The following is a 12,068-nucleotide window of genomic DNA, read 5'->3' as shown; positions in this document are numbered from 1 at the left end:
TTGTTTTGTTTTTTAAGACAAAAGTTACCGTCTGTAGATTAAAGTGTGGAGTAGTGATTTATCAGCTAACGCAAGCTGGATTGATAAACCGCACAGGTGCAGTGCAGACACACACATATGAGCTAAATAACGAACAAGTAAAATACTAGAATTTTACTTTTTAAACAACACTGTAATTATTTATGCTTCAAATAATAATAATTATAAATAATAATAATAAAATACTTTATTGCCATTGTCCAAGAATGTACAATGGAATTATACATTTTATTATATATACATTGAATGCTATAAGTTGAACATTTGAACACTGGAGTATGTAGGGTTTTTAACATGTGACCATAATAATTAGCAGGGCACATAATGCTGTAATTCCATCCAGTTGTAAAGTTGGTGTCTAACCAGTTATGTAATGGAAAAAAGACGTTGGTATTTCTGGGAACCATGTGGGGTCCCTGGCATGAATCATCCTAATCCTCCTAAAGCTATTATGACATGTTTTAGCCTTAACATTATGACTTTGAAGTAAGTTGCTGTGATGGGATGCAGTATGTTTGTATACATAAATGAGCTCACATGTGTGTCAGTTTCAAGCTGGGGTGCCCACAGTCTTTCGTGCTGTTGGCCGTCACTAATTTCATTTAGGATTTTTCTTTACTTTTTTTTTTTTTACAGAAAAATGTTGACAGTTTTACAGCTTCAGTGTTTTTAGCTTTCATGTGAAAAATAAAGTTTTATAAGAGGAGTCCTGTGAAAAACTACACCCCATGATTCAGCTGCTTGTAGACTCACCTGTACAAGTAACAATGTGAAGTAATTATTTCCTGTATGACTTTATCAGTTTTTCCACATCATTATGGATGAATTTTGGCCCATCTTCTTTCCACCGTTGCTTCAGTTCATTGTGGGCATCCATTAGCATTCTTCACAAAATTTTAATTGGGTTAAGTTCTGGACCTTTACAAGGTTTGTTGCAGCAATGTGATTGAACAAGTATGGCAGCTACAAAATAAGACAATATGAAGCCTTCCATTCAGTAAGGTCAGCTTGGCACAGAGGAGCAGCAGAGTCTCAAAAGTTTCCACTCTGAGTCTGGTGTACACTGAACCAACTGTATCAGCCTCAGACATGGTGCTACAAAACAGAGAAACAGGGCTGGAATGATAAGCACGATTATCATTGGAGTGGAGAGCCAGCCTCGAAACAAAGAATCTAACAGGGGGTTTGTGTTAGAACTGAGTTTTAGTGACTAAGACCAAACTCCAGACTGCAGCCCTGCTACGATTCTATCAAAAGAGTCATGCTCGGAGTGAATGCTGAGGCTTTTCACAGAGTCACGGTTTCCACCGCTGGGCCGAGTCGCTACATTTCTGCATGTCTCCACACCTGCTGGTAATTGAGCTGCCAGTACTTAGACCAGCACGCAACACTACTCTTTGCCAAGTCATCAGCTAATAGCAATTAGTGCTGACCGTCATAGTGTTTCACAGAAAGAGTTTTGTTTATAGTAATATTTATTCACCTTGTGTTTTCCTACCCTCAGCCATCCTGTCACTTCCCTCTGGCAATACACTCTTTTATCCAGACACTGGTTTGTACTCGGCAGCTCTTTGCATCACAGCACCTTTTGGATTCACTCACCTGCCTGTCCTCCTGTCACAGTACTCGACTGATCCCCTCTTCCTGTAGCCCACACTGCCTCACTCAGACCACTTATCCCTCTCTTGCCATTGCTCCACCTGCTAAAGTAAGATAAAATCTGTTTATGGTTCATACTCACCAGGACTTCACAGACCCAGCCACTAAACCTTGTCTTCTCTCTTTCTAGTGTTCAGAGCGTCCTGATCGTGTTTCCTGTTCCTATTCCCTTGTCACAGTCCCCAAGTGCCTTTTTGTAAATCTAGTATTTCACATAGTTTAGTATAACTTGTGTTTGCTAATGTTGTTAGAGTCTCATGTTATTTGTCATAGTTCACAGTTTACAGTCGAATCACCTTCGTTATTATCTTGGGCTTGTAAATAAAGTTCTGTAAATGACGCTCACAAGTGCCTCCGTGTGTGATCAGCAGAATCTCAAAAGTTTCCACTCTGAGTCTGGTGTACACTGAACCAACTGTATCAGCCTCAGACATGGTGCTACAAAACAGAGAAACAGGGCTGGAATGATAAGCACGATTATCACTGGAGTGGAGAGCCAGCCTCGAAATAAAGAATCTAATCAGAGGGTTTGTGTTAGAACTGAGTTGATCAGCCAATGTTTCCAATTTATCATCAGTGACGAGGATTGTCAAGAGAAAACAGGAGAAAACGATCATGACAGCGTGGCTTAGGTGACAGCATGGCTTAGGAACAAGGTGGTGATGTTTGCCCACAATGCTCAGTTTCACATTTGATGAAAACCACAGCATATCAGCACAAACACCTCATACTAACTGTCAAACATGGTGGTGGAGGTGTGATGATTCAGGTTTGTTTTATAGTCACAGGACCTGAGGACCCTGCAGTCAGTGAGTCAACTGTGAACTCCTCTGTATACCACAGTATTCTAGAGCAAATGTGTGGCTGAAACTGAGTCATGAAACAGGGCAGTCTACAACAGAATGGCTGAAAAAGAAACGAATGAAGGTGTTTTAGTGACTAAGACCAAACTCCAGACTTCAGCATTGCTAGGATTCTATCAAAAGCTGTGATGGGACCTTAAGAGAGACCTTATGAAATATGTAGCACTGGAACAGAGAGGTGATGGGTTGCACGTTTTACCACAGAACAAGGCCTCAAACTCAAAAGTCAAACGTGGGCAGTTGTGAGTCACCTAGAAACATGCCTCCATACAAATGTGTTGCAAAGCCTAGGCACAAGATTTCCAAATATATCTAGATTTTATCAGTGTTGGTCATTTATAGAATATGATGACTTTAGTTTATATAGGTGTAATGTTTGTGAAAGGGAAATATTAGCTAATGGTAGCAAAGAAAAATAACATTTTCATGTCCAGATTCTTAATGATTGATGGTTTCAGAAGTAAACTTTCTAAGCTAGTATTATTCAGTAAACTTATGGAAATGATTAATGTAATGGTGACATAATACTATGCACTATGGAAAGGAGAGGAAGAATATGAATTATCAGAGGAACATAGGCTAAAGTTCAATAAATGAGCTGAGGGAACAGCTCAACTAAAGGGAGAGGGAAGACTGGGCACAGAAAGATATAAAAAAGGAAGGAAATGTGATTGAAAGATGATAAAGAAGTGAGGAAAACAGTTCAAAAAAAGAAGGGAAATGAGGAATATAGTAGGAGGATAGACAGATAGAAAATGACCCCAAAGCTAAAGAATGAAATTCCATAAAGGCAAGCTCCAATCAAATAGACAGCATGACCGAGAGATGAAAAGACCTAAATGATGTGAGGGAGTGGGGGCGGACAGTGAGGAGGACAAGGGATGACAGAATGGAGGAAGAGGAGAAAATTGGATTGAAAGAGTGAGGGAGATATTAGGGTGGAAAGAAGAAGATATGGAGGAGGAGGTGAATGAGGGGGCGTTGCAAGCAGAAAAGTTTGGCAATATCTCTGATTAGTTTGATACAAGACATATTAAAGTTTTCCAATACAAAAGTGAACTTCAATGTAGAGCATGGGAAAAAAACAAGCCACTGCATGTGACTTGGAATTTAAAATCCTTCTCATCACATACACGGTCTTGAATAATCAGGCCCCATCTTATCTTAATGATGCCATAGTACCGTATCACCCTATTAGAGCACTTTGTTCTCAGACTGCAGGCTTACTTGTGGTTTGTAGCATATTAAAAAGAATGGGAGGTAGAGCCTTTTGGTTTCCAGACCCATCTTCTGTGGAAACAGCTTCCAGCTTTGATTTGGGAGACAGATAAAGTCTCAATTTTTAAGATTAGGCTTAAAGCTTTCCTTTTTGATAAACCATAGAGTTATAGGACCCTGAATTCTTCCCTAGTTACACTGCAGTAGGTCTAGGCTGCAGGTTGTTTCTTCTTCACTTACTTTTTTCACTCACTCATGTGTTTATACACCCCTCTGCATTTAATCAGTACTTATTATTAATCTCTGGTTCTGTTCCACAGTGGGTCTTTGCCATCTTCTTTCCCTCACCCCCAACTGGATGTGTCAGATGGCTGTCCCTCCCTGAGCCTGGTTCCGCTGCAGGTTTCTGGTAGAGGGAGTTTTTCCTTCCCACTGTCACCAAAGCATTTGCTGATAGGGGGTCATATGATTGTTTGGATTTTCTCTGTTACCTGTATTACTGTAGGGTCTTTACCTTACGATGTAAAGTGCCTTGAACTGTTGGATTAATGTATATAAACAAAACTGAATTGAATTGAACTCATTCAAGGCAACACAATCACATTTAGTCCTTTTTCATTAATATCTACTCTGATTGGCTCAGCGTGACTCATTTTTGAGTTATGGTGAGTAATGTGCGTTGGGTTATTACCCAAAAGTCCCGTGATGTCATTTGTATGCAACACGAGGCGATGGTATAGCAGCTGCTCAGTCTGTGGCTTTTGTCAGACTCAGGGACCTTTCTCTGCTTGTCCATCACTACTATGTGCAGCTGGTCAGCCATCACCAGTTTGTCCATCTATATCAGTTGGTCCTTCACTCCCTGATACTTCTCTTGGCTGTCCATGTTTAGTTATTTATCTCTAGCTCTGGGGACCCTTATATTGTCATTAAAAATTGTGTCTTAATGGGCTACAGACAAGTTTGCTTCCCAGATATCATTAGATGATGAATAAATATGTTAACATATAGATCCACATTCATATTCAAAGTTAACACAGACTGTATATCGAACCTTTGTGTCAGTATAGGTTTTGGAGACAGTTACAAAACATTGTTCTCCATTGTTTGAGGTAAAAACCTGTCATATAGAGAGGAAACTGTAATCCCATAGACACGTATCCAGACTGACAGAAACGAGACATTTCTGCAGCGAGCAGATTGCGGTTTGATTTAATTGATTTGGATTTACAAATGATGACTAGAAACCATTTTAAAGCCTATCTTAAATAGATTTTAAATAGAACCTTAAATAAGCACTAAAACATACTGACATATTTCCCACAATGAATACACAAATCCATTTTTTTTCCAACGCCCAAGAATTACACATGAAAGTTTGGCAGGTTTGACAAATCTTTTTTTTTTTTTTCATATTTTTTCTGCATCGAAGCATCTGAACGGAACGGAAATCAAATTTGCGAGTGACACAGAAACTAAAGAAAAGCACAGAGAGAGAGAGAGTGAAGTGTAAAAATTTTGGCCCAGCTCTGCAACTGTAGCAATAAATCATCTCGGTGCTAAGTTCACTAACTGGAGCTCAGCTGTAGCAGTGAAACAGTATTTTAAAGGGACAGAGCAGGATGCAAAATTGAGCAAACTTTCAAAACTTTTAAGGTGACATAACTTTAACATCTGATAAATCTCCAAAAGCTGTGCACACACATTGCACGGGTAACGTTGCAGTTATTAACTTTGCACAAGAACACACAGCTGGCTGCTGCAGCAAAGAACATAACCTAATGTATTATGTATCATGGTGGTGTCTAGCTGTGTGCCTGAGGTAAAAAAAATATTACTTTACCATTTCCATGTGATTGTATATTCAGTGAACTACGAGGACACTTCTTGGCAAATGCAGTGGTCTGATTGGTTCGATCTGTTTATTCACACACGAAATGGAAATTATTCATTGTCAGTATGGATGGCTGCATCAACAATAGGTGGGTCAAAATATTATGAACGTGCAAATTTTACTTTACACGTCTGCTGCTAAAAGAGTCTTACAGCCAACACTCATGCTGGATGTGGGAGGTAAACACAGGAGAGATAAATAAAAATTAGTGGAACAACAGAATTACTTTTTGACAGAAACCATTGTGTCAAGGTTCAAGGTTCAAGGTTCTTTATTTGTCACATGCATAGTTATACAAGTATAACACACAGTGAAATGTAGCCTGACACGCTCCTCGACATGTGCAAAAATGGGGGGGGGGGGGGGGGGGGGGTGTAGAGGAAGAACATTATATATATATATATATATATATATATATATATATATATATATATATATATATAGATATATACACTGGGTGAATGTGCAGTAGTAGCAGCAAGCAGGTGAATTCTGTACATTAATATGAATAGACATCTGACTATTTTACAGGATAGACAATATAAACATATTTAAAATTAAAGGAATTGAAATGTACATTGTGCCTTGGTTTAGAGTGTCTGGAGTGTCTGGAGTGTCATCTCTAATTACTCAGAACTTTAGGTTATATGGAGCTCCTAGAATTATTACTGTCAACTAACCAACATAAAGAGATACATCCACATAGAGAGACTGCAGAAACTGCAGTCCAGATTACATTCTCACTCTCACACACACACACACATAATGTTAAGTCCCCCTGTCTGCCCCACCATCTGTTTAATTTTCTTCCATGCTGAGTGTCCACAGATGGGACCCGAGGAATCATGCAGAGCTGGGAAATAACATAACTCGATGCAAGAAAGAAAATCGCTGGTAAAGCTATCGACAGATACAGACACAGACACAGACCAAAGGATAAAAATAAAGTAGCAGAAAGAAAGGAAGTGTTATATTCATGCAGGTGACCAGAGGAAATGGATTGTGGATGATTTTGAGAAGTGGAGTCGAGTGGAAAAACACTTATCACCAGCCTGAAGTGGAATATAATACTTACACTGAATGTCTCCACAAAGATCACAGCTACACTAAGTACGATCTTGGAGGAGAGTGCAGCGGTTTGTGGGGGTGTGTTTCACCTTTTCAAATTAGTGTGAGCTTTGATTTACGCTGGTGTTGGCTGTAATTTATTTGGCGTCACTGAGCAAAATAACCTTTCAGTGTACTGTCTGCAGTCTGCGAGAGAAATAAGCCGCTCCTTTTCATTTTGACTTTGTTTTCTAGGCTTTAGAAAATGTATTCCACAATGAGAGATTTTAAACCAACTGCAGCTATAGGCATCATTTTTTTTTGACCATGGAGGTCCGGTGGGAGAGAAAGAACTACGTGATCTCTGAAACTGATACTCACCATCTCTCCCCTGCAAAATCGAGATTTTTAGATATTTCGAAAAGACTCTTAGAAACAAATCATGTTCAGCCAACATATATTCACCTATTTGAAAATCTGGATTCATTAATACTCTTGTCTGGTTATAGATGGCATCACATCTGTTAAAAAAGACCTCAAGACACCCCAACCTCCAGGCTAACTATAACTATTTTCTCCAAGGTCACTGTTTGTCATAAGCTGAACAGCTAAACAGGCTTCATAGAAAGGCACATCTGCAGCCAAGTCATGGAGCACTCCTCTGTTAATAGTAATTATGTAAACCAGATAATGTAGCTGGAAGGCGATGAATGGATGGAAATCTGAGAAGATTAACTTTAACATTAAAGAGAAAGTGAAAATGAAAGACCGACTTTGCCAAACATACTTGTTTTGTTAAGATTATGTACCAAAATACCTGCTCTGAAGATTGGAAGATGGTTGGTTATCTGGCCCCTCGTGCTGAAGGTCCCAAAAGACTGAGATTGTGTTTACTGCATGTGATACTGTGACATGGATCTAATCATTTTGTTTATTAAATAAACTTTATGTATACTGTATAATGATAAAACCAGTGACTGTATAAAAGACCCCAAGTCTGTTTTTTATCGACTATGACAGTTGTGCTAATCATGCAAACATTTTTTTCTTGGCTGGAAGCCCCCCAATTTATTTTTTCTGGGTTTGATTCTTTCTCTCAGAATTTTGTCCCAGGTTATCGTTGGACTGTTACAATGGCCAACTTTAAGCTTTCTCACAGGTCAACCGAGGACTCTCACCATGAAACCACAGTCCCAGTCTTATACTAGAGCATCTCAAATGATTTCAGTATAATGAGAATGCAATTTTTCTGGGTAATTCGTTTTGTTTTAATGGCTCATGAAAATCAGAAAAAAATTGAAACATTATTAGAATATTTCCTTTTGAGTTTGAGTACTAGTGCTAGTAGTACTATTCAAAGAGTGTAAATGCAGTCTTTTTGGTCCAGTGCAGTATATGTAACCATGGACAGTGGAAAGTTGTCCAAATTCAATTCAGTTCAGATCACAGTTCAAATTTAGGTTTATTTATATAGCGCATTGACTGTTATTGTGATTAGGAAATGATAATAACAGTACTGCAAGGTACAGACCCTAAAGTATTTTGCAGAAAAGAATCACACGATCCCCTTTCAGCAAGCAGTTGGCAACAGTGGGAAGGAAAAACTCCTTTTTAAGAGGAAGAAAACTCCTGCAGAGCCAGGCTCAGAGGGGAAGCTATGTGGTATGAAGGGTTGGTGGCGTGATGGAAAAGTGAAAAGAAGAGCATGAAGAAGATGATCATCAACATGGAAGGAAGAAGCATGGTAAATTAAAAAAAAAGATGCTAAAGCAGTAGGGATGACTTGGGAGGATTGTCATGAAAAGTTAATTCAAGAACTTGGGAGAGTTTTGCAAGGAGTGGACTGAAGCTGCTGCCAGTGCATCAAGAAGTCTTCCAAAAAACAGCTACAACTGTCACTTATATGAAGCCATTCTGAATCAGAAACAAGTAGAGTTACATCAGATGCGTCTTACCTGGGCTACAGGAAAAAAAAAAGAAGTGGAGCATCAGTCAGTGGTTTAAAATACTCTTTTCAGATTAAAGTAAATTCTTCATTTCATTTGTAAATCAAAGTCCTGGATTCTGTAGGAAGAGGCTCAATCCAAGGTTTCTGAAGTCCAGTGTGACGTTTTGGTATCTGTGATGATTTAAGGTTTCATCTGTTGCTGTTGGTGGTGGTTGGTCTGCTCTGCTTTGTCAAGTCCAAAGTCAACACTGCCATCTGCATGGAGACTTCAGAGCACTTCATGCTTCCATCTGTTGACACACTCTGAGTGCCAAAACTAATACCAAATCGTTCGCTGACCATCTTCTCACACTGCTTGATTGGCCAGTCATCTCCTCCGACCTGAGAGCCACGGAGAATCTTCTGGATTGATGAAAAACACCTGAACCAAAAATAAAAAGAGCTGAAGGCTGCTATCAAAGCAGACGGTGCTTCAACAATATCTCAGCAACCCAAAACAAGTATCAGTTGTATAAAAAAGATTATTGTCAGCAGCTGGAAGTACTGTACCTAACTCTCATCTTCTTCCTCTTCTGCTCCCCCTTTCTTACATCTTTCTCCATCTTGGAAAGTTGCATTTGAAATTGCCTGGCACTTAAAAAAGCTTTACTCTATTTATGCCACCCTCCTTTGTAGATCCTCAAGTACTGTGACCAACTCTATTTGACTGCATCATAGGGATTAGAAAAAAACGATGCGAGCGAGCCACAGGATGTCATTATTTTCATTATTGTCTTATTACTCAACTCCAAGCCATCATTGGAAGCAACGCCAGGCTGCAGGACACAAAAAATGAACTCACTCGACAGTAATCTTCATTAGCTGCAGATCAGATTTAAATGCTCATTAACTGAATGCTGTTTAACCCCTGGGCTTGTCATTTTGATTGCAGCGGAGTTGTTGCACAAACAGAAGACAGCCTCTGTAGTTCATTTAGTCACAAACTGAATTCCTCAGTTGTGTTCCTGTCGATATTAATGTCAACATGGCTCTTCGTGAGCCAACAAAATGTGGATAACTCTAACAATAAATTAAGACTGAAAAAAGAAAGAAGAAAAAGAGCTTTTATAAGTAAACAGTCCCCCTGACTTGAGAGAACATGAGCCCACTTCTTTCACAGTTTAAGGCAACTAAAACCACTGCTAAAAATGTGATGTGGTTCAGAAAAGTCAAACAGCACGGACTGAAACGGGTCAAAAGTTGATCAAAGTTTGCAAATGAGCTGAGAAGAGCCAACTAAAAATGGAGTTCTACAATAACAAGCAGAAATAAAAGGCAAGCAACAACAACTTAACAACTCACTCACACACAAAGAGTAAAGAGGCAGAAAAGCACAGGCGTCATTCTCAGACACAAGCTATGAGTGAATGGAGGTGAGTAGGAAAGTGGAAAAGAAATGAGCTGCTTTTGTCTCCAACAAAACAAAGCAAAACATTTGATCAAAGCAAGCGATGCTACATTGGACACACTGTTATATTACCCGAGTGTTGCACCAGAGGCCGCTGATTCATTGGGCCAATTTAACCCTGGCCCTGCGTTCCCAAAGCACACAAAGGGAACAATTCATTTGTGCTTTCAAATGTTGAGTCTGGTCCGAGCCAAACCAGATCTTCTTTGCACAGTGAGATTTATATACATGTTGCTGCTGACTCTATAACACTTCTGAGAGAGAACAGGTTCCTCAAAGACCACTCCCCACTCCTGTTGCACATTCTTACTGTAATAACCAAGCAGCAGCCTGTTGGGCTGCATGGCACCAACACAACAGAGCCAAATTGTGCATTTCCTGGAGGCGTCACTTGAGACTGACTTCAAAACAAAGTCGGCACCCATACGTGTTCAAATGACCAATATAACTGCAATAAAAAGCATTTCTACAGCCTGCATAAAACTAGTTTTGGTCTAAATGGATCACTTTTATTTCAGTCAATTCCATAAATCAGTAAGTGACATAAATGTGGCCACATAAACGTTTCACATCATTTTTTATTATTTTATATTATAAAGAGAACATTGCACGTGATCATCTGTTTGAATGGCTTGACTGAGAAAATGTAACCCAGGCAACCAAAACAAAATGAATACTGAGACGTAAAACCGTGACTCTTGTTTACGTGACTGCAGTGTGAGGTTTTATATCTTTATGTATCTTTATGCATTCACATTTACAGTCTTGAACTTCTGAACTAGTGTACTCTGCAGAGCTGCCAAAACAAACATGTCTAAATGACGTTTTTCAGAAATACTTTTTTTTCCTCAGAAGTGCTGATGGCTGTGTTACATTTTTAAAATAAACACTTGTAAAATAAACATATGATAGAGAGTAATTTATTGGTAGGGAACCCAACTTCCACTCCTTTCTCCCGGCATACAGCACGGTCCTACATGCTCAAGGCCATCACCGTTTGGGTCAGTCAGAAGCTCTTGACACAGATTTCATGAGTATTCTCTGTGTTTTTGCTTTGTTTTCTACTTTCACTTCTGTGGCGTCTGGTTGGCTGAGGGCTCAGCACTGACCTGGACAGGAAGCAAAACATGAAGGACCCAATCAAAAACCCCGGAGAATAGACGAAAGCCCGTGTGATGGAATGCTAGAAGGAGGAGGAGGGGGAGGAGGAAGCAGGGCTGTGAGTTTGGACAAAGATAGATCATGGGAAGTTTTGGGAGGTAACTCTAACGAAACACAGTTAGATTTTTCTAAACCCTGTTGCTGTCTTGCTTCTAGGCTAGAAAACTAAAAAAATGACCAAATTAGTGTCTAAACCCCAAAACCCATGACATCATCACTAAGCCTGTAAGCTGGGTGTACTTAGGGTTTTAAAAGCCTCTGACCGCGTTTGCTGCTGAAGCGTCATGAAGGAGTTCAGTGAAGCAGGGACCTGGTAAAAGAGAACGGATCAAAGGCAAAGGATCTTTATAAAACAGCACCTGGGTACGCTTGCTTTATAATTAGCTGTTTTTACCATCACAGCTATCCTTTTGTGTGGGTGTTATCCAAAGAGTGTGCTAAGTACTAGCTGGTTTCAGGTAGAGGCAACTAAAAAGTGACTTTATTACTTACTTACTTTCACTTTTGGCTCTAATCAGTGCTAATAGCAGGGAATTTCCCCTCTGTTGATCTTACAGAGATAGCCTAAATGAATGCTTCTCTGAGCACAGATGCACTAGGCTAATTTATTTCACACAAAAACAAAAACACCCAAGCTAATCATGTCTGTTAATGATTCTAGCCAGACTAGCAAAGGCAGAGGATCTTTTTTCCAAAGTAAAGGTGTTACCACTTGAGAATGAAAGCAAGATAACTGACAAACAGAAAACTGTAGAGTAGACCTGGGGAAATAAAAGCTCCATAATGCTTTCA

General features: G+C 39.5%; 1 long non-coding RNA gene across 1 annotated transcript; it reads right to left on the bottom strand.

Annotated features, from left to right (window-relative positions):
• On the bottom strand, nucleotides 1–9,354 carry LOC146667598 (uncharacterized). Its single transcript, XR_014911959.1, has 3 exons — nucleotides 9,218–9,354; nucleotides 8,676–9,089; nucleotides 1–1,742 (listed from the first exon to the last, which is right to left on the bottom strand). It is a non-coding gene; the product is annotated as an uncharacterized LOC146667598 (long non-coding RNA).
• Nucleotides 9,355–12,068: the final 2,714 nt, after the last annotated feature.

The sequence above is a fragment of the Rhamphochromis longiceps genome, linkage group LG6 (genome assembly GCF_057381845.1).
Source record: "Rhamphochromis longiceps isolate RC_006_pf linkage group LG6, R_longiceps_female_GT1.1, whole genome shotgun sequence".
Taxonomy (NCBI): domain Eukaryota; kingdom Metazoa; phylum Chordata; class Actinopteri; order Cichliformes; family Cichlidae; genus Rhamphochromis; species Rhamphochromis longiceps.
This window is presented reverse-complemented; position numbering and strand designations above follow the sequence as displayed.